The sequence below is a fragment of the Epinephelus lanceolatus genome, chromosome 15 (assembly GCF_041903045.1).
Source record: "Epinephelus lanceolatus isolate andai-2023 chromosome 15, ASM4190304v1, whole genome shotgun sequence".
Lineage (NCBI taxonomy): Eukaryota > Metazoa > Chordata > Actinopteri > Perciformes > Serranidae > Epinephelus > Epinephelus lanceolatus.
Window position 1 is genome coordinate 36,632,604 of NC_135748.1, and position 19,436 is coordinate 36,652,039.

The 19,436-nt window shown below is 40.6% G+C and overlaps 10 non-coding genes across 10 annotated transcripts; all 10 read right to left on the bottom strand.

The window, feature by feature from the left end:
* Positions 1 to 100: 100 nt before the first annotated feature.
* On the bottom strand, positions 101 to 174 carry trnat-ugu (transfer RNA threonine (anticodon UGU)). The gene has a single exon. It is a non-coding gene; the product is annotated as a tRNA-Thr (tRNA).
* Positions 175 to 648: 474 nt separating this feature from the next.
* On the bottom strand, positions 649 to 722 carry trnat-ugu (transfer RNA threonine (anticodon UGU)). Its single transcript has one exon. It is a non-coding gene; the product is annotated as a tRNA-Thr (tRNA).
* A 403-nt stretch (positions 723 to 1,125) lies between these two features.
* On the bottom strand, positions 1,126 to 1,199 carry trnat-cgu (transfer RNA threonine (anticodon CGU)). The gene has a single exon. It is a non-coding gene; the product is annotated as a tRNA-Thr (tRNA).
* Positions 1,200 to 1,475: 276 nt separating this feature from the next.
* Positions 1,476 to 1,549, bottom strand: trnat-ugu (transfer RNA threonine (anticodon UGU)). Its single transcript has one exon. It is a non-coding gene; the product is annotated as a tRNA-Thr (tRNA).
* Positions 1,550 to 1,999: 450 nt separating this feature from the next.
* Positions 2,000 to 2,073, bottom strand: trnat-ugu (transfer RNA threonine (anticodon UGU)). The gene has a single exon. It is a non-coding gene; the product is annotated as a tRNA-Thr (tRNA).
* Positions 2,074 to 2,608: 535 nt separating this feature from the next.
* trnat-cgu (transfer RNA threonine (anticodon CGU)) lies at positions 2,609 to 2,682 on the bottom strand. The gene has a single exon. It is a non-coding gene; the product is annotated as a tRNA-Thr (tRNA).
* Positions 2,683 to 2,913: 231 nt separating this feature from the next.
* On the bottom strand, positions 2,914 to 2,987 carry trnat-ugu (transfer RNA threonine (anticodon UGU)). Its single transcript has one exon. It is a non-coding gene; the product is annotated as a tRNA-Thr (tRNA).
* A 671-nt stretch (positions 2,988 to 3,658) lies between these two features.
* On the bottom strand, positions 3,659 to 3,732 carry trnat-ugu (transfer RNA threonine (anticodon UGU)). The gene has a single exon. It is a non-coding gene; the product is annotated as a tRNA-Thr (tRNA).
* A 351-nt stretch (positions 3,733 to 4,083) lies between these two features.
* On the bottom strand, positions 4,084 to 4,157 carry trnat-ugu (transfer RNA threonine (anticodon UGU)). The gene has a single exon. It is a non-coding gene; the product is annotated as a tRNA-Thr (tRNA).
* Positions 4,158 to 4,460: 303 nt separating this feature from the next.
* Positions 4,461 to 4,534, bottom strand: trnat-ugu (transfer RNA threonine (anticodon UGU)). Its single transcript has one exon. It is a non-coding gene; the product is annotated as a tRNA-Thr (tRNA).
* Positions 4,535 to 19,436: the final 14,902 nt, after the last annotated feature.

Sequence of the window (19,436 nt, forward strand, 5' to 3'; positions counted from 1 at the left end):
TGTGAAGTTATACAATGAACTTGAGGTCTCATTTTCCACTAGTTGAGTAAGTTTTGCATACTTTTCAATATGACACTTGTGATCCTGAGGTAATGTATGAAGGTGCTGCTGGGATTTGAACCCAGGATCCCCTGTTTACAAGACAGGTGCTTTAACCAGCTAAGCCACAGCACCTGCACGCCACTTATTCTTTTGATGTATGAGGTGCTTTTTGAGGATGAGCTTGCCTCAAATCAAAGCCGAACAACAAGACTTTAAGTCCAATATTTCACAAAAAAGAAAATACAGGCTGATTTTTTTCAGATTTGGTGCCATGTCATGATGAGTGGAGAAGAAATTGTTGCTTTAAAGAAAAGTTTAGACACAGCTTCATTTACGATCACGGAAGAGTGCAGCCAGTGCACCCTGAAAAATAGATGCTTGGGAAGGCTTGCATGCTGTGATGGGACCTTAAAACAGTGGACATAGGGGTGCAAAAAGTGTGGCATGTGTGCCAGCCCCAACTGAACAATTTATACAGAAGTCTGACAATTACGAAACATACATCAGCATGAGACACAGTATCGTGATGCCATCACAACTCACAGCTGCGTCGACTGAAACTTTAAATTTCGCAGGTTTGTTGGAATCATGAGAGCTGTAACTGAAAGGTGCTGCTGGGATTTGAACCCAGGATCTCCTGTTTACAAGACAGGTGCTTTGACCAGCTAAGCCACAGCACCTGCACACTGCTTCCTTATTTGATGTATGAGATACTTTTTGAGGGAAACTCTCCTCATATTAAAGCCGAACAACAAGATGGGAAGTCAGATATTTCAAAAATAAAGAAATACAAGCTGATATTTTATGTTTAGTGCCGGCGCAAAACTCAGCAACTTGGCATTCCTCTCTTTAAATTCTTGATGTAGCAACCTTGTGAACCTGAGAAGATGTAGTAACCACAGCACCTGAATGTGCTGTGGTTTAACTGGATGAGAAGTTCAGGTACAGCTTTATTGTGAAGGCTTCAAAGGCAAAGGTACACACCAAGGTCTAATGCTCCATCAACTTGGTATCTTTGGCACCTTTAGGATTAGCATGAAGATACAAAGATATCATGCTTGTGACCCCACAGTTGATATATTTAGGTGCTGCTGGGATTTGAACCCAGGATCTCCTGTTTACGAGACAGGCGCTTTCACCAGCTAAGCCACAGCACCTCAGTGACTAGAAGATATTTCTGATGGATGAGACGTTTTTGAAGTGCACTCTCCTCATATCATAGTGAAACAAGTTAGATATTTCACAAAAAAAGAAACACAAGCTAGTTATGTTTTGTGCCATGTCATGAAGAGTGGAGAAGTTGCCTTACTGGGAAGTTTAGGCACAGTTCCAGTGTGAAGTTATACGATGAACTTGAGGTCTCATTTTCCACCAGTTGAGTAAGTTTTGCATACTTTTCAATATGACACTTGTGATCCTGAGGTAATGTATGAAGGTGCTGCTGGGATTTGAACCCAGGATCCCCTGTTTACAAGACAGGTGCTTTAACCAGCTAAGCCACAGCACCTGTGTGACTGTTTCTTTTTATGTATGACATGCTTTGTGAGGATGAACTTGCCTCAAATCAAAGCCTAACAACAAGACAGGAAGTTGGAGATTTCACAAAAAAGAAAATACTAGCTGATATTTTAGGTTTGGTGCCATGTCATGAGTGGAGAAGAAATTGTTGCTTTAGAGAAAAGTTTAGACACAGCTGCATTAACGATTACGTAAGAATATCATGCTCCACTACCTTGGCATCTTTTTCAGCATAATTCATCAACTGAAAGCTAAATTTGTCATCATTAGGTCAAAGACAGCAATGCTTTGAAGCAAACTGTTCTTACAGTATATAAGAACAGACTCTCATGCTTGACAGCAGCTGACCCCAGCTCAACCCAGCTGACATTAGGCTAAAGGTAGCGATACTTCCCAGGTTAGGTTTTTTAATATAATCTTATAAGGAGGTGAGGTATCAAGGTGCTGCTGGGATTTGAACCCAGGATCTCCTGTTTACAAGACAGGCACTTTCACCAGCTAAGCCACAGCACCTTAATGACCACAAAAGATTTCCAATGGATGTGGGGGGGTTTGAAGCGAACTCTCCTCATATCAAAATAAAACCAGACAGTACGTTAGATATTTCACAAAAGAGAAGCACAAGCTAATACTTTGAAGACACTGGTTTGTCCTCATATCAAAACAGCTCGACGAACGGGGTAAATTTGGTGTGTTTTCAATCCAACCCATCTTTCCATCATCTGTAACCACTTCTCTTATTCAGGCTCACCGGGGGGTCAGTAGAGCAGTTCCCATCCCATCCCAGGTTGGAATCTTCAATGAATGAATGAATCAGTCAATCAATTTTATTTATAAAGCCCAATATCACAAATCACAGTTTCCCTCACAGGGCTTTACAGCATACGACATCCCTCTGTCCTTTGGACCCTCACAACGGATAAGGAAAAACTCCCCAAAAAAACCCTTTAACGGGGGGACAGACGTGCAATAGATGTCGTACAGAACCGATCAACATATATACATTAACGGTAATCAGTATGACACAATGAGAGACAGATAGGCATTAAGGTGCTGCTGGGATTTGAACCCAGGATCTCCTGTTTACGAGACAGGCGCTTTCACCAGCTAAGCCACAGCACCTTGATGTCCAGAGTAAATGTCTAATGGATAAGATGCTTTATGAACTCTCCTCATATCAAAGTGAAACATGACAGAAAGTTTTGTGTGGGGGGACTGGAACACAGCTGTATCGCCTTCACGATAATACAGTAAAGGTATACACCAAAGTCTCATGTTTGGCACCTTTTTCAGGGTTAGCCTGAAGATGATAGGCTACATCCAGTATCACACTTATGATCTTGAAATGTTTTAAGGTGCTGCTGGGATTTGAACCCAGGATCTCCTGTTTACAAGACAGGCACTTTCACCAGCTAAGCCACAGCACCTTAATGACGACAAAAGATTTCCGATGGATGTGGGGGTTTTTGAAGCGAACTCTCCTCATATCAAAATAAAACAAGACAGCACATTAGATTTCACAAAAGAGAAACACAAGCTAATACTTTGTGGTTTAGTGCCATGTGTTAATGAGTGGAGAAGAAGTTGTTATTTGATGTATGAGATGCTTTTTGAAGCAAACTCTCTTCATATCAAAGCCGAACAACAAGACAGCAAGTCACATATTTCACAAAAAAATACAACCTGATATTTTGTGTTTAGTGCCATGTCATGATGAGTGAAGAAACTGCTGCTTTAGTGAGAAGTTTAGACACAGCTTTAGTGCTTCTTTTTCTTTCTTTCTTATGCCTCTCAGCCAGCGATAGCTGTAGCCATGATGTTTTCAGGTCACGACCGCCCGTCCGTCCACCCATCTTCGTCTGTCTGTCTGTCCCATTCTCGTGAATACAACATTTCAAACAAACACTTAAAGGGAACTTCTTAAAATTTAGCGCAAACATGCACTTTGAGTCAGCGATGAAGTGATTACAATTTGATGGTCAAATGGCGCTGTGACCTTGTCCCTTGTATTCTCATGAACAGCTTGATGGAAGACCTCTCTTCAAAGATGGACATACTTTGAGACATAGCTGTCCTGTAAGAAACAGACAACAAACTAAGGTGCTGCTGGGATTTGAACCCAGGATCCCCTGTTTACAAGACAGGTGCTTTGACCAGCTAAGCCACAGCACCTGCATACCTGGAGATGGGTTTTGATAGATCAGAAGGCACAGCCGTGCCAGTAGCAGGTAACATCGACTGTTGTCCATCTTTGTGGGTAGGTGGCTTTAAAAGGTGGCTTGACTCGGGCCTGGTCACGATTAATCACTTAGCAGGAGATCAAATGAAATCTTTTGCACAGCCAGATGTTTTGGGTTAACTTCAAAAGACCTCCTTAGATATTTTTAAGGAATCATGGCGAGTGGGAAGCAATTAGGAGACCTCCAACCAGTGTGGAACAGTACTTGAACAACAAATTTCTGGGTAAATCTGGCATCTTTCTTGGTATAACACTACTAATGATGAACCAGAGATGATCTATGAAGGTGCTGCTGGGATTTGAACCCAGGATGTCCTGTTTACAAGACAGGTGCTTTAACCAGCTAAGCCACAGCACCTGCTCAACAAAAGCTTTCAAGCATTGTAACGCCTTGTTTCCACTCACGTATGGGTACAGAGAAGAGTCAACCGGAAGTCCATTCCTTCCTTTGGGAATCTCTGTGATATCCACTGTGCCTGCATAACTCCTCCTCTCCTTATTTCGGCCTGGAATTTACGTTCAGAAAGTTTAACTTTTGCAGTGGATTTTGGAGAGACAGTGACATTGTGCTAGCCTAGCTAACAGGCTAACATCATAGTTTGCTCAACAAATGAAACACTTCATTACACTGATAATTGTGTGACAGAGAGAAGACTTTGTTAGGTGCTGCTGGGATTTGAACCCAGGATCCCCTGTTTACAAGACAGGCACTTTAACCAGCTAAGCCACAGCACCTGTATGTAATTAAACAAAAAGACATTTCTTACAGCAAGAAGCAAGAAAACCAATTCCTTTTTGTAATAAAGGCACTGCTCCATTTAAGTAGTGAGCCAGTCCAGTGAGCGAGCCCACACCATACAACTGGCCATAATTAATGTTATTATTACACCTGTGTGAAACAGACTTCTGTAAAGAAGGCCTGTGGGGGAGATTCTCCTCTCTCCTCTCCTCAAATCAAAGCAACAACTGCATTACCTGCAGGTGCTGAAAAGAAAAAACAACAACCTCTGCATATTTCATCACACGCACTTTCAGACCTGCCAAAAAGCAGTCGGCTCACAGATTATGTCCATAAATGTGCTGTTCACAGGATTTTGAGCTGAGTTACGCTAATGTTTGCAGCTTTGTCCTGCTCGTTATAGCACTCAAAGCCATTACTGTCAGAGATATAAAAAGCTGAAATAAAAACAACAATAAAGCAAAATGTAACCTTTACGTTGGCTGTAAGTAGCCTATGATTTTAAAGAAGCCTCCGAGTGGGGTTAAGCTGCATCTTTCATTATGATACCATAAAAGTAAATATAAGAACAATGCTGTTTCTTTATCACCGTGTCTTCTACATGGATCATCAGCTGGAGAGGGCTCTGAAAGTAGCCTATGTAAATATGTGGTCAATACATATACGGATCTGTAGAGCACTGGTGACCCACACCTCCCTCACCCATGTTGTTAGCTCAGGAGAAAGAGGATGAGAGAGAGACATTGATAAATTAAAACACACACAGCTCTGACTCATGAATATCTCTCTGCAGCTACTACGACCCTCAAACTAACAGTCAAGTGAGGCTTTATATGATGGATTAGATTGATTGGGTAAATTATATATATTATATACTATAATTTGCATTTAATTTTGCTGAAGTTTTGCTCTGTATTTTTGTGTTTTTTACTGCAGGGTGCTGTAAGAGTAAAATTTACAATAAGGATTAATGAAGTATGCTCCATATCTGTACTGTACATGCCCTGCAGGATGACTTATCAAAAATACTGTAGTATTTAAAGGACGAGACAGCATTGTTTGTAACACAAAAAAACATATATTGACATATAAATGACATATATGAAGAGTTAACTGAACTATTATCAAAAGAACGCAGGAATAGGACATGTGAAATGTATTATTTATTTACTGTGGCTCTTTTGACGCTTTAGGGAGCCTGGTCTCCCTCCAAAGTCATCGAAATCCAACACTTGGACAGAGACTTGTGGCGTCAGAAAACGAAAAACAGCGACTGTTAATGTCGGTATGATACATGGCCAGTTGCTGTTATAGTTTAACGGCGCCCCACGATGTCAAGGGGAAATGCAGCGGGACAAGTTAAGGTGGCAAAAAGTCCAAATGTGGCAGGCCGGAGAGGTGGCGGATGGATCCAACAAACACCAACTTTCACCCGAGAGAGTAGCGCTTGCATCCCGTAAGATTCTAGAGCCAAACCCTGTTCTTTATTACGAAACCTAACCATGTGTTTTTGTTGCCTAAACCCAACCATGTGTGGTTGCTGCTGGAGGAAAAAAACGGCAATTTGTGGTGTTCTACCAATGTAGTGCTTTTATTTTGAAAGAGACTGTATGTAAACGTTAAATTTCCTGTGGAAAGGGAAGTATATTTTGAAAGAAGACAATACATGTAACAGGTAACTTTTACTTTCATGCAAGGCTGATATCAATGTAATGTCTGTGCGTTAAGTACTGAGCCGGAGTCGAGATGTGGGTTATCTTAGCTTAGCATAAACCAGTGTTTCTGAAATGGTGTATCAATCCAGGTGTGCCGTGGTATTTTGTTATGACCACACATTATTATTGCAATACTCAACTGAGCCTATACGAAAAGTTTTGAATACATTTCTGATTGACTGTATCAGTACATTGCGTGCACCCATTTCCTGATAAAGAGGCAAACTCTAGCTAAAAAATGTAATTTAACTGAATATGAAAAAAACCTTGGGGAACCTATTTGTCACCGTTCATGCATGGGTGAGTGACACGTCAAAAGCCCTGCTTGGCAGCCAGTGTGAGGGATGATAACATTTAAAAGAAAGAGAAGAAGGCCGTGAGTGGGACAGTGGATCGCTTTATTGTACGGAGCAAATTACAACAAACCACCAGCTGTCAGTAGACAGAATCACAAAAGCTACCTGCCTTATTTTTCTTATTTTTATTGTCTTATGTCGTGATAAGGGTGATAACACACGTTACAGAAGCTATTGTGTACAGCTATAAATACAGGTGTGCCTTGAGATTTTGGTTTGCAATTTGGAGGTTGAACCACTGACAAACACTGGATGCAGGCTGAAACAGAATGCCTGGCTCACACAGTGTTTAAAATACACCTACTAGCACCTGCAAAGCTCACATATTAACACTCTGTGTTATGTTTGTACACTGTGTACACAAACAGAAATGTAAAAAAGAGTTTGTGGTTTTGTGGTGACGTCTAGACTGCAGGAAATTACCTCGGCAATATATAGTTCTGGCACGTAACTCCCCACAACTTCATAACGTTTGGTCACTCCCTGATTTATTACACAAAGCTGTTATATGAATTAATTATGATACAGTATATATCCTGACAATAATGCTGAGAAACTGCAATTATGAGCAGAAAGAAATTAAACTGTGGTTTTCTATGTAGCTATAAATTATTCAGACACACACACACGTCTGGCCTGAGGCTTGAGGGACTCAGGTGAACCACATAGCTTATTAACCCTCCAACACACACACACACACACACACACACACACACACACACGCAGACCTTTAACAAGACAAAGGGAGGCTCCATCTTTTGACAGGCGAAGTGAACAGGGTGTTGCACTCCATCTTTGTTCTGTCTCAAACCAGCAGAGCGTAAAGCATCATGGGACATGAGAGGGGGAGGGGCTTTCATGTCAGATTTCCCCCGATAATTCAGTCAGTCACTGTGATACATGTACCCTTGGCACGGTTCGTCAATCCATGCCAAGTGTCCAGTTAAAAAGGTGGTCTGGAGTACGGTTCATGTGTGCTCAGGTACGGGTCACATCAGGTGTTAAAACCAACTGTTCCAAAACAGGAAAATGGAAGTGGAGTTACAAAGGCTTTGTTTCATTACATTTGCCTGCAGCACACGCTGATGTCATCATCTGAGCTGCAAAGCCACGGGTGATAAAGTAGGAAGGCAGGCTAGTTGGTCGTCCTTGATATTATCTTCAGAATATGACTGTAGTAGGCATAATGTAAAGGTCAACTTCACTGTATGGACTTTGGATCTTGTGATTCTCATGCCTTTCTACACTGTAGCAACAACATAAACAAATGTCATCTAGATGATACAAGTGCTGTTTTACTAAAGCTGGGTATGCACTGTACAACTGTGTTTTCCTTTAAATCCAACTCCTGCTGTACCAGTAAACTGACCTTTCACTAAGCCCTAACACAACAGGTTAAAAAGACAAAGATAGTTAGAAGCTAAAGCCGAACTATAGGCTACAGATCACAGTGTAAAAGTGAACCACCACATCACTGCTGATCGCCACACAAGACAATGAATATAAAGGGAAACTTTGCTGATGTTGAACCAGCTGTGTGGCATCACAGTGTGTGCAGATGAACCGTGTTTGGCTTTGCCACCGGACGGGCAGAGATCTCCGGGTGAAGTCAAACAACGTTCATCTGCACACACTGCGATGACACACAAGACAATGAATATAAAGGGAAACTTTGCTGATGTTGAACCAGCTGTGTGGCATCACAGTGTGTGCAGATGAACAGGGTTTGGTTTCATTCCCGTGCTGCTGCCAGCACCTGGACCTCCGCCGCTGGATGGTTAGGGATCTCATCTGCGTACAATGTGATGTACTGGTTTCTGTACAGCAGGATCGCTCTTTGTTTCACTGTTATAACCATTAAAAAGCAAAAGTAGCATGTGTATACATTGAGTAGGCTATATCTTCAGTAGCTAGCTAGCTAACTCTACACTTTTCAGGGTCTGATTTTGGTTTTGGAACAGGGAAGAAACGTATATCTGTTTCCAACCTCTCCAGGTAACAAGTATCATTAATACACGACATGCCCCAGGCACAACATTTAGCTCCAAATCCACAAAACCAGCCTGAAAATGAAGGAAATCTGAAACGACTGCATTAGAGTCAATGGAGCACAGCTGTGTTACATGAAACATCAAGGGGGCACGTATGCTTTTGCCTCAGCTCGACCAACCTGGCCTCCTTATTTTCCATCCACATGATGTGTCGTGTCCACACGGCACTTTCAGACGCTCTGTTTGCCACTTCACACAGGCGAGAAAACAAAGCACTGACCCTGGGGAATCGACTCATGGCGCTGCTTCAACTGTGTCAGAGCCTGACTATAGCTGACCGAAGCTCTGACATATCAGATATTCATCCGAATGTTGGACGGCCATTTGGGGCCATGATCGGTCATTGCTCTCCTCAAACGATGCCCAACAAAGCTGAAATTCAGTCCTACTTTTAAATGAGTCATGCGGTTAAAGAAATGAAGTCAGAAACAGGCTCAAATTGTACAATATATGCGGAGAATATTGTGAGAGCTGAGCAGCAGGGGAGCAGGGAGGAGGGCAATTGCTCTCAGTACAAATAGTACCTAATATGAAAACAACCTATTTCCTGGAGGCGGTTTGTACAATTGCAGACCCAAAATCGAACTTGCAAAATCAGTATCAGTAGAATATAATCATTCAGCTCTACTTCCCAGAGCTGATTTGCATTTCCTCCCCAGAAAAGCCGCCATTTCACTGGTGCATGACTTATTTCTCTCTCTGTGTGATGTGCCCAGTTTGTACGACTGTCGCCGATGTGGTTTCACTTACAAGAAGACAAATGAAGGAGACGAGAGGAGGAAAAAGTCTTCAGAGAGACGGGGAGAAGAATGAAGAGGAGAGAAGAAGAGAAAAGGAGGTTTCACCTTGTTCTCCCAGAAGAAGAAGACAGATGAGGAGTGTGGGGGTGCTGACTTAATGAGAGGACACACACACACACACACAAACACACACACACACACTGACACTGACACAGCACAATTGCAACCAGCTGCTGCTGTTTATCCGGCCACGAGCAGTACAGCTGCGTCGTCACGGCAACGAGGCAACGAGGCAACGCTCGGGGCAGCGGGCGAAAGCAGCGATCACAAGGTCAACAAGGAGTGTGTGTGTGTGTGTGTGTGTGTGTGTGTGTAATTGCAGGGTAACTTAGTGTGAGAAGATGATTGTGAAGAATCTTTTGACCTCCTTTATGTGAAACCAAAATAAAAGTCGATCATAAAACTACAAAGTGACTTTTATAAACCACCCAATGAGGCAGCGACGCTCCTCCAGTGTAGGAAACATTTCAAGAAATATTCCAAAACGATTTAAACTTTGACCAAGTTTGACTTTTTTGGCAGCTCCGTCTCTCTTGCGTGCAGTTAAACACTGAGCTCAGCTATTGTATTGTGAGAGTTTCCCAACCCTCATAAAACAGCTGCTGTTTGTATTCATTATTTTAGTGTTTCTTTCTGGGGAATAATTGATGATTTGATGCTTGTACCAAATATTTCCATCAGTTCTGGTCACATTTGGCGGTGAACATATTTTCAGGGATCTAAAACATTTTTATCTGGGACCAAGTTTTGATGTCACTCACCCCGAATCAAAGGTCCCAGTTATAATATTCCTTTTAATATCTGATACATATCCATTTACACTAATCTACATACATGAGTGTCCATTAGTGAGATGAACTCTAATTGCAGCCATCGTGGTTTTCCTGCTTCTGTGTCACATTTACTGTCCAGTTCATTCTTAGTGTTTCTAGCAGCTGTTTCCATCAAACTGACTTTACACTGCTCAGCAGCAAACAGCAGACAGACACAGTTAAAGACTAGTTGGTGAATATAGTGAAACATTAAGCAGGTAAAGAGACTGATATTTTTCTCAGGAGTTGGAGGAGACCAAAAACAGAGCTGCAAGAGACTAAATATTTTATTTATATTAATCAGGGGGACATAAACACAACTCATAATGAATGACATTGTTATTCTGTAACTGCTAAAAGTAGGATCTAATAAGCATAAAAAAAACAAGCACTGTCACTGAACGGGAAGTAGTTTTGGGGAAAAAAGTCCTGATATGTGGACAATGGGTTTATTTCTAATAATCACAAGTGTGTAATAAATTACAAATCTGTTTATTTTGATGTCTGAATATTGTTGGGCAAAAGCAAAATGACAAACAATACGGGTTAGGGGTCACTGCTCAAGTCAATTCATTTCGATGCCTGAATATGGCTGTGCAAAACAAAATTGCAAGTAAAGCAACATATCCAAAAGACTTGTGATTTGTTCATTTTGTGACTCCCTCCAGTCTACAAATGTCCTTCTTGTCTGTAGGAACAGTTTGTCACAGCTAATTGGCCTGTGTGAAATGTTGGGATAATACAAAAATTAAGTTGTCTTCAAACAAATACTTCCTAAATAACAGCATGTTAGCTTGTTACTGTAGTTAAAATTAGTCAAATTCTGGTCAAAATGGTCAAACTACAGACGTTATTTAGCACATATAAACAAGTTTCAACCATAATATTTGATCAGGTTTTGCACCTTGTCCACCTTGGTGTCGGGATCGGCTGCAGACTGAGCAGTAAAATGTCCACAAATGAGAACAACAGGTCTAAATTAAGCAGAATGAATTTTAATGTGCAGGAAATCCAAAATGTGATGTCCTCATATGAGGATGCAGGGTCTCAGGGGGATATTATACATTTTTCAAAAGTAGCGGTAACACTTTACTCGAAGGTATCTACATAAGGGTGACATGACACTGTCATAATTATGACATGACATGGTCATGAACCTGTCATGAACATTATGTACATGTCATAAACGTTTCTGACGGCTGTCATTAAGTGTCATTCGGTTTTTGTAATGACAGGTTGACATTGTTTGGGTTGGCTTGGTTATGACAGCTTGACATTAAAACCCTAAGCCTATCTTATAGGCCTCTGCTCGAAAATTGCATATCTATAATGAAATGAATATATCTCTGCAATCACAAGGTCTATTTGAATACTTGTGGTGTCATGGTAAAGGGAACACTTGTGAGATTTGTTAAGATGTGTAAATATCAGTATATGTGTTATATGTGAGGAGTAAATGAAGATGGCACACGGCACAAATGAAATATTTTGAGGGTCGCCTAAAAAAATCAGAGTCAGCAGAACGCGTTGTGGGGAGGTGTCGGCTGCTGTGAGTGGTCATTGTTTTTATGGTTTTTGTTCCCCCGGAACCTTTTTTTCCGCTCGGATTCATTTGAATGACGGACAACTTCCGGTAGTACGCAAACGGAGAATACGCATTTTACAGCGAAATTAATAAAGTAAGAGATTTCTGTTGTTGTTGTTCTTTGGGCTGTAGCTCTGTGGTGGTTAAAGGGAGAGTGATTTGGAGTATACATGTGGAAAGAGTGGAGTCTCAGCTTTCATTTGAGATGAATGGTGTGTGTTTTGAATAACGTGTGGTCGAGTTAGAGCCCGAAATATACCGAGTGGGTCGGGATATTGGTGCTGGAGTTAGTTGTTGTTGTTGTTTATTTAGTTGATGTTAAAACTGAGTTTGGGGCATGTAAAAAGTTTTTTTACAGCCTTGTAGCTTTATTAGCAGCTCTAGAGGTCCCCAATTGGGGGACTTTTGCTCAACAGGTTTTAACCAGGATGACATTACCAGAAGTTGTCTTTGTCATGACAAGTTGACATTAACAAGAAATGCACCTCTATTCGTGTTTATGACAAGTTGACATAAGGACTATTATTGTCATGACAAAGACATCTTCTGGTAATGACATCCTGGTTAATGTCAAGTTGTCATAATAAGGACATCCCAAACAAATTTAATGTCAACTTGTCATGACAAAGACAACTTCTGGTAATGTCACTTTGATTAATGTCAAGTTGTCATAATCAAGACAACCCAAACAATGGCAACTTGTCAATACAAAAACCAAATGACACTTAATGACAGCAGTCATAAACGTTTATGACATGTACATAATGTTTATGACAAGTTCATGACAGTGTCATGTCACTCTTATGTATATTACCTTCAAGTAGAGTGTTACCAAAGTAGCTTTGGTACGATATTGGGGAACACAGGTACATATATGTATATTTTCTTGATTTATTTTTGTTATGAATATGGGTCACAGTGTGGCATGTCACGTCTGGCTCAGGCAGCACTATGGGTATTTAAGATGGCGACTTTCTGTCATATATCAGAAGTCTGAGGAAGATTCGTGTTGCTTGAAATGTCACTCTGCATTAAAATCCTTCTAAACAGGAGCTACTTGGTGTGCGGACATGTGTGTGTAATTCACAGGTGCCCAAATGAAACATTTCTTTGTCTCTATTTTTGGACAGAGATGAAAGAAACCAAAATTATGACATCTCATACACCACATCCATATTTTTGTACAGTCTTTGGTTTCATCATACAAAACCTGTCATTGTCTCCTTCTTCTTCTGAACATTTTAATTCTGTTATTGTTATGAATCGTAGTCTTCACCTGTGCTGCCAAACACAGACACAGAAAAAGAAAAGAAGACGAAGAGGAGGGAGCAGTGTTTGCTTCTATGTTTATAAAGTCATCTCTCCCACTCATTTTCTTTTTCTTCTTCTTCTCTAATTTGGGAATGCAGGATGTGGTTTTCATAACAATGAGGAGTTACATTTCATTTCGCTGCTGACTGAGGCACAAATACACACACAGAGATACACACAAGCATCTTTACATTCAGACAGTGTACTTATACACAAGATGCATGCACATGTGAACTGCACACACACACGTGCATACAAACACACAAAAGAACGTCCACATTCACTCACACAGAAACCTGCTCATTACACATGCAGGTACACGTACACACACGGACTACTGTGTATTATATGTGTATTTCATATTATGCAAATGTTCAGCACAGACTGAACACAAAGACACACACACACACACACACACACACACACACACACACACACACACACGAGGAGGAGGAGGAAGATGGAGAAAGAAGAAAATGGAAATGAGAAACGCTGCCGGATGAGTGACAGACGTGATTCAACTGCAGCTGAACTGTGGTTGTGACTCGACGCACTTTGAGGATATTTTTATAATCACCATGATCATGTGCGCTGATTACATTTGTTTATCATCATTATTTAATCATTATTCTTGCCTTGAAGACGTGACGTGCATGAGGCAAGCTTGGATTAAAGTGAAGATGAGACGAGTCTTAACCTGAAAATTTATAAAGTGTTTTAACATCCTCATTAATATCCTGGTCCCTGTGTTCATGACTTCAACAGTAATCAGGTTTCTCATCATCCTGTGAGCAGTTGTGTCTTGATTTTGTAGCATTTCATCTACTCAAGTAATGTGCAAATACACAATTCTCGCATACATATCCTTCATTTGAATATTACCATGGTATGCTGCTTTATACTTCGACTGCACTACATCTCAGGGGGAGATATTGTACTTTTGACATCTCTACAGTTAGATACTTTTTATATTATAAAAATATATGATGTGCTTATATGATATGATGCAGTACTTTACATTATTAAAATGCTCTTACATGAATATATTTGATAATAATATAACACATTTTGAGAGGATAGATTTTGTTGATAATATTTTTGCATAAGTGACATTTTGGATTCAGAGGCCACTTGCACAAAACATTAAGATTTTCCTTACAGACTGATTTAATGTTCCCTCATAATAAAATCCTTTGCACAAACACCCTTAAGTCTTCTGCTTAAGGTTTCCTCAAAACGTTAAAGTCAGTATTTAAGCTTTTGTCCTTATCTCAATGTTATATTTAAGGAGTCCCTAAACTGATGCACTTAAGACCTTAACAACCATTAGAGCTACCTGCTCTCCCCTGGGATCTCCGCAAGTGATGTGAGGACTCTAAAACTTCACCTGAGCCTCCATCTGCATATCGGTGAGTAGATAATGGCTGAATATTCATTTTTGGGTGCACTATCCCTTTAAGGTACCTCTGACTCTATCTGAACCGCAACATGGCCAAGTTTACAGCAATGAATGAAGAAAATTAAAGCATTCAGAGAAAAGTGTTCCGCGACCACAAGAAAGCAGGGGTGTGAATCTTTGGGTGTTACAGCTGTATGTGTTCTGTGCTGCTAACCCTTTTCCCTCCATCGTAGATCTGCCCAGGTGTGCTGCATTACTGAATGAGATGCATCACACCTGGCGTGGAGGAGGTGCTTAAGAGCTCATGGTCCTGCTGCCTCTCAGCGTGGGATTTTTCTTGTCTTGTTTGCTTGTTTTATTTGTTAATAAATCCCATAGATTTATTTTGGGTCAGTGGTGGGGTTTGTGTGCCCCATAGGGCCGCCCAAAGGTGGGGTGTAACACATGATTCAATTCAAAATTGATTCTCGATTCATAATCAGTTCTTGATTCAGTGCATAATTCAGAATCTAATCCAATCCACTGTGCACAAAGAAAGGCAGTGGGGTAGAATGTGGCATGAAGAGTAAGTATCCTGATAACAGACTCATAGACTCGATGACACCCCAAACACTTTCAGTGGAATCAGTGTAACAAAACACTGGTAAACATCTTCAGCACCAATGGAACCAGCTGATAAATCAAGCTTTTGCGAAATCTAGTTGGAAGAATATTTATATTTATATCTGTATGCATTCATATTTAAGGATGGGGCTTATGTGACGAGCTGTATACAAGGCATTGCCACAGTCCATGAGTCAGATCCGCCCCTCGCTCCTCCACAGCTTCAACCTCTTGTCCAAATATGGTCACTTCTGGTTCCAAAAAAAACAAGATGGCGACAGCCAAAATGCCGAACTTGAGGCTTCAAAATAGGAGCACACAAACCAATAGGTGACATCATGGTATGTCCCCCATAATTCATACAAATGGGCTGGACACAATATTGATATGATGCAATACAATTAAACAACACCTCAAACTACATCCTCCAAGATAACTATGAAATGTAATCACCTCCTCTTTAAAACAATAAAAGAGGATTCATTTATCAAGCAGTTTTTACACACTGTTGAGCAAGGTGTGCCTAATAAAGTGGCCACTGAGTGTATAGTTCACACCAAATTGAAAGTAGGACATTTCTGACTTTTGAAAATCCAGCCATGCAGATGATGCTTCATTAGTAGCATAAATAAATGAAGGGAACATCTGGAGTTGGTGTCGGCTGAGACGTTTATAAAAAATTAAAGTGTGCAGTATCTGTGACCTGAGACGTAAAAAAAAATCTCCAAAATTGTCCTTTCATACAAGTATATATATTTTTTATTGATGTTAATTATTATTTTATTGTTAATCTCACTGTGATGTAAATGTGAAACGTAAATGTGATCACTCAGTCCGGATTTCTGTTTGAGCTTCTGATGAATCGGTTCTTGTGAGGTAAGAAGTTAAAAAAAAAAGTTTCTTAACATAACCTGTATCAATAATATATTTCAGTGTGTTATATTATTCATGTTCCTGCTCTCAGCGGTGATGACTCACATGCAGGAGGGAAACTGAAGGAGGGAAATAATTAAACACATCTATCTATCCCAGCAAGAGCTTTTATTTTGTAACCACTTCCAGGATCAGGTGCAGTAATATTAAATGACATAAGACATCAGTGAAAGGTTGTTACCACGTGGATGTAAAGTTTGAGGCTTCACCTCCTCCTCATCTCCTCCTCTCCTCCTCTATCTGGTTCATCTGCTGAGCTGAAATAGAATTGACTTCCTGATACAAGGTTAAATGAGTTTGATGTCAAATCTCTGCAGGGAGACAGAGAGGGAGGGAGGTAAAATGAATCTGTTGACTGATGGGTTGACATCATCACGCTGTGTGTGTGTGTGTGTGTGTGTGTGTGTGTGTGTGTGTGTGTTTTGCATCTGTAATTTGCATCCAGAAGCCTTGAACAGTCAGACATCTTAAGAGCTCTTATGAGTTCTCAGTCTGTTGTTTACGTCTGGAAAGAATCAAGGGAAAATCAAGTCAGGCTGTTTGCGTCTGGAAAAGGCAACAGGTCAAAAGCCAGTCACCAGGATAAATGTTGGCGTCGTACGTTTCTGCAAACCACAGCTACATTTTACATTTCTATGTAGTGGATATTTTCCAGTGTGGTTAACATGTGGTTAGGTTTCGGCACAAAAATCTTATGGTTTCGGAAAAGATCATGTTTTGGCTTAAAATGCCCTCTTTTCATTTTCTTTTTCCCAATGATGGCGGGAAACACAGCGGCACTATTCTGTCAGAAAAGTCAGTGATGTCTCTGTAAAAAACAGCTGCTTTTGGTGGCAGTATCCCAGGAGAACATGTGGCAATGTCTCAGTTATACAACTGCTTTTCATGGCACTATCCTGGTAGGGAACACAGTGATATTTTGGTAAAAAAAATGCTGTTTATGGCACTATCCTGGCAAAAAATGCATTGATGTCTGGTAAAAAAAACAGCTGCTTTTTGTGGCATTATCTGAGCCAAAAATGCAGAAATATCTTGACAAAATCAGATGGTTTTCATGGCACTATCCCAGCACACAATGCAGCAATGTCTGAGTAAAATACAGCCTCTTTTTGTGACACTATCCAAGCGAAAAATGCAGTGGTGTGTCTGTAAAAAACAACCACCTTGGTGGCACTATCCCAGTAGAAAACCCAGATTTCTTGATTAAAAAACAGCTGTTTTTCATGGCACTATACTGTCAGGAAATGCAGTGATATCTTGGTAAAACACTATCGCTTTTCGTGGCACTATCCCAGCAGAAAACCCAGTGATATCTTGGTGAAAAACAGCTGCTTTTTGTGGCACTATTCTGACCAAAAATGCAGAAATATCTTGATAAAATGAAACACTTTTCCTGGCACTGTCCCAGCAGAAAATACAGCAATGTCCTGATAAAAAACCAGCCACTTTTCATGGCACTATACTGTCAGGAAATGCAGTGATATCTTCGTAAAACACAGCCCCTTTTTTCGTGGCACTACCCCAGCCAAAAACACAGTGATGTCTTGGTAAAAAATAGCTGCTTTTCTTGGCACTATCCCAGCAGAAAACGCAGTGATGTCTGAGTAGAATACAGCCTCTTTTTGTGACACTATCCCAGCAGAAAATGCAATGGTGTCTCTGTAAAAAAAAAAAAAAAAAACAGGCACTTTTTATGGCACTATACTGTTAGGAAACGCAGCTATGTCTTGGTAAAACACCACCCCTTTTCGTGGCACTATCCCAGCTGGAAACGCAGTGACAGCTCATGACAAAACACACATGTTTGGTGACTAAAAACTTCTGGAAACACAGCAATGACTCACTAAATCACAACCTGTTGTGTTGTTTGTTGGTCTTGATCAGAGCTCTGCAGCTTGGCAGGCGTCTCCCCTAGGTGTCACGCCATCCACCATCCCCTCTGCCTCAAGACAAGAATATCAGCTCATATACTACATCACTTTAGAGACACTGATATGATACGTATAAAACATAGCCTGCAACTGTAGTGTATCTGTGGTTTGCAGAAACCTACAATGCCAATATTTTCTTCTGGCGGCTGGACTGAGTTTAAACTGGTGTATGTGTTCAAAGCGGACCCAAACAAGCTGTGGGCAGAGAGGATTCATCACTGCGCTGTTTTAATAAAGACGACTGAATGTTGTCCTCCACATTATGTGATATGCATGCTGTAGTTCCCTGTGAATCCCTTGTGCGTGGGTGTGTAATCTAACTCCTATTCAGAAAGCGCAGGCTCCACCAGAAACAATGACAACCACTTTACAGAGAGGCCGTTTCTAGAATGCAAATTCATCAAATGGCTACTGATGAAACAATATGAGCCATAAATCAAAATGTTTTTGTAATGAAAATAAATCTAAAGGATTATGACTTTACAGTTTGAGAAAATAAAGACCTGTGTGTGCTCTGTGTGTAAAACCAAACCCTGATTCTGCAGATGTGTGTGATCTATTTTTTCATTCAGCTTTACTAATAAAGTGACTTTGGTGGAAAGTTTAGAGGCAGTGGTTGAGAAGACAGTGGGTGTGTGTTTGTTTTGTGAAACCAAAAGTTCAGCTTGACTTTTGGGAAAATCTCTTATCTTTGAATTTAATATTTCATCATGAGAAAGCACTGATTTCATCCATGTTTGAGTGTGTGTGTGTGTGTGCTTGAGCATAAAAACACAAAAGATGGAGACAGATGAGTCATTGTCCTCTCACTGCTATCACCTTTCCAGAGAAACCCTCCCTTCTGCTTTTAATTCCTGTTAACTTTCTCAGATTTGAGAGTTTTGATCCTTTGATACTTAGAGTTGAACTCTGACATTATAACAACAATGAAATGTGACATTAGACCTTTCATAAACCTTTTTTCATAACGTCAGAGATGCAGTAAATCTTCAGATAGAGGCACAGTTATTTCAATAATTTTATATGCTGCAGTTAAATGTCTTCTTTGTGTGTGTGTGTGTGTGTGTGTGTGTGTGTGTGTTTCCAGTATACGGGGGTTTTTCTGCGCCGACACAGTGAGACACTTCACAGCTGCGGTCAACAGTTTCTGGCAAAGACTGTGTGAAGAAAACTTGTGTTGTGACCTGATGACTCCTTGATGACTCCTCTCTCGCCATGTGACTCTGTCCTGATCAAAACAAAGAGGTTTACAGTCTGGTGCCAAATAAAAGGACAAAAAACATGAATAAATAGTTTCAGTAAGAAAATAAAACCAGATCCTTCCACACTTTATGGTTTAATATGTCAGCAATAAACAAACACAAACAGAGTGTGGCCCATGGAACTGTTTGTCAGCACCTAA